Source organism: Humulus lupulus, chromosome 1 (genome assembly GCF_963169125.1).
Source record: "Humulus lupulus chromosome 1, drHumLupu1.1, whole genome shotgun sequence".
Taxonomy (NCBI): Eukaryota; Viridiplantae; Streptophyta; class Magnoliopsida; order Rosales; family Cannabaceae; genus Humulus; species Humulus lupulus.
The window spans coordinates 116,428,465-116,431,382 of record NC_084793.1 but is presented as its reverse complement, the minus strand read 5'-3'; positions in this window follow the sequence as shown (position 1 = coordinate 116,431,382).

Here is a 2,918-nt window from a genome sequence, read left to right as displayed (position 1 = left end):
GGGCAATTGGTTGTTTTGCAAGTTTGTACATTATTTTTTTAATTATTTACAGGGTGTTACAATACTTTCTGACCTTAAATTCAACCTAATTGTTTCTAGATTTTAATCTACATGCTCCTTTCATTATTTACCCCTTTTCATGTGTTTTGCAGAAGGAGAAATTGATTACGTGAGGGTTCTGAATGGAGCCCTTCCAAATGATATGCGAGTTTTAGGCTGGTGTTCTGTTCCAATTAATTTCAGTGCAAGGTTTTTCCACTGTAAATTTTAGAGGTTTTTGAGTAGTAAAATTGTGGAGCAAATATACTTTCTCTCATATTGCTTCTTTGAAAGATGAACTTGAGTGTTGCTCTGTCTTGCATTGGTGTTTGGACTTGTGAATGATGATATACTGTAATAAACTTTTTTAATGGACAGAAGGTTTCATTAGCAGTAGGAAGTTTTGAAGATAGTATAACTTGTAGCTCGACTACTGTCGTGATGAATTTTTAGAGAATAGTATATGATCACATCACATGTTTTCGAAATTTTCATCAAATTACTCAATAATAAGATGTCAAAAATTTAGTACTAATGGGAAATAAATCTGTTTGCATGTTTTTTTTAATGCTGGCTCGATTTGTATGCTTTGATAACTTCATCTACACATAGCTGTAGATATCTTTCTTTTTAAAGGGCATTTATTATGTTGGTTTGAATGTAGATAGAAACCAAGTTTACTTTGTCAACAAAATTGACTGTTGAAGGACCACTTCGAATGAGAGAGGAATACACAGAAGGGATTTTTGAGACACCAAAGGTTATTGAAGAAACGGTGCCAGAACAGCTTAAAGGTGCACTTGGTCAGGCAGCAAACACAATACAGCAACTTCATGTACCTGTTAGGGATGCTTTCACTAGTGGTCTGAGAGTTCCTTTGAGTAAGAAAAATTTATGCTTTATTGACCATTTTTGAAACCTTAAAAATTTGAGTTTGTACCTACCTATAATCATTGTTTTAATATGTTGTCAAAAAGTGTTTGGTCAGATATTTCTTGTTCTTTGTCTTGGAAACAACTGCTATATGGGCACGAATCCTGTCCTTTCAGCCTGTTAATTTTTGCATTACCATTCTTGCTTGTATAAGAAAAAAGGTAATCATCCTTTGGCGAGTTAGTATCCTGCACTTGACATTTGTAGTTTCCTAGGGTTTATATAGCTCTTTTATAACATCCAAATGCACTTGACATTTGTAGTTCCCTGGAGTTTTATCTTCAGTTGCTTTTACATAGTTCTTTATAACACAAAAATGACCTGACCTATTAGAGCAGCTAAGATAATGATTAGTAACTGAAAATTTGAAATTTTCAAAAGGATCATTAAGTGTTGACTGCTGAGGATACTTTTTGTACTCACCTTTGATTACACTTGATCATTATAATATTCCCTAGAAAGATGCAAAAGATCATTAAAACATGGAACCTGTTAGGCCGATTGTTACGACTACTAACTGTTTTGGTTAGTTAGTTGTTCATTGTAACTGATTATTGTTATTTTGTAGATTAGTTACTTTATTAGTTTTGGTCTTTTTTGTATATATACTCTTTTGTATCATTACTTCATTAATGAGAATTGATTATATTCATTCAGTCACTAAGTTTGTCACTAAGTTTCCTTACAGTACCTACCACCAATGAAGAAAAAAAAACATTAAAAATGTGGTAATTAGAAATATAAGGTGACATATGATTATATTTTAAGAGAGATTTTTAAGTTTCAATATTTTAAGAGAGATTTTTAAGTTTCAATTTTCAATGAGAATTGAATCATGCTTTCATTTACTTTTCCCTGCTGACTCGCTAGGTTATTACTATAAAATGTGAAAATATCCTAAGCATTTCATCTTATGCATGCAGGTGGAACTTTCCAGAGACTGTTCATGATCTCCTATCTTTATGATGAGATACTTGTATGTATACTTTTACCAAAAACTCTTTCCACCAAACCATAACTTCAGTTGCATTTACTAAATTTTTATTTTGATAATTTTAAACACAATATCTTATGGTGCTCAAGGCCCTTCAATCCTAATTCTATGGAACTTAGTGAAGCTATAACAGATGTGATAGGAATCGTAGAATAAAATATTCTTAAATGATGCTTGGTAAGGAAATTAGTTGCAACTCCTTTCAATCTATAGAAGAAATGTGGAAAATATATATTCATATATAGAAATTTGCATATATTTTAGAATGGATATGATCTTATTCATAATAGTGCCTACCCTAAAGTGAGAAGCTTTTTCACTAACATCCATTAAAAACTAACACATCAGTGTAGATAAAATCATATTATCACCCCCACTTAGTTAGCATGATAATGTTTTCCTGAATTTTAGATCCTTCTCTGGCAAGTGACATGCATTGATTTTGAGAAGATGTTGGAATATGTTGATTCTATTTTTTAATTGATTTTGTTATAATCTATTGTGAGATTCTTGTTTTTGCAGCTGGGTAAATTGCTACCATGGCCATTACTTCAAGCCTTTTCAATTCACTTCTTTGTGGTATGTCTTCCTTTGTTTTTACTCAATTGGTTTTTTTTTTTTTTAATTTTTGATGGTTTAAATTGTTCTTGAGATATAGATTTCATTTATAAAATTAGAAAATGCACATTGCCTAACATATATGTCTGAAAGTAAAAAAAGAAAGAAAACTTTTTTCTGATGAGCTCATGCCTTATAGACACTACAACAATTTTGACTATATGTTATAGTAAAAAAATTACATGCTTTTCTACTGGCTTGATGCTAGCTCCTTTGTTCTTACTTTTACTTAGAATATATATCTAGATTGATTTCCAACATAATATAATATAAAAATTTAGAGTTTGATTTTTTTTTTCTTAACACATTTTCTTACATTATCTTAATTAATTTG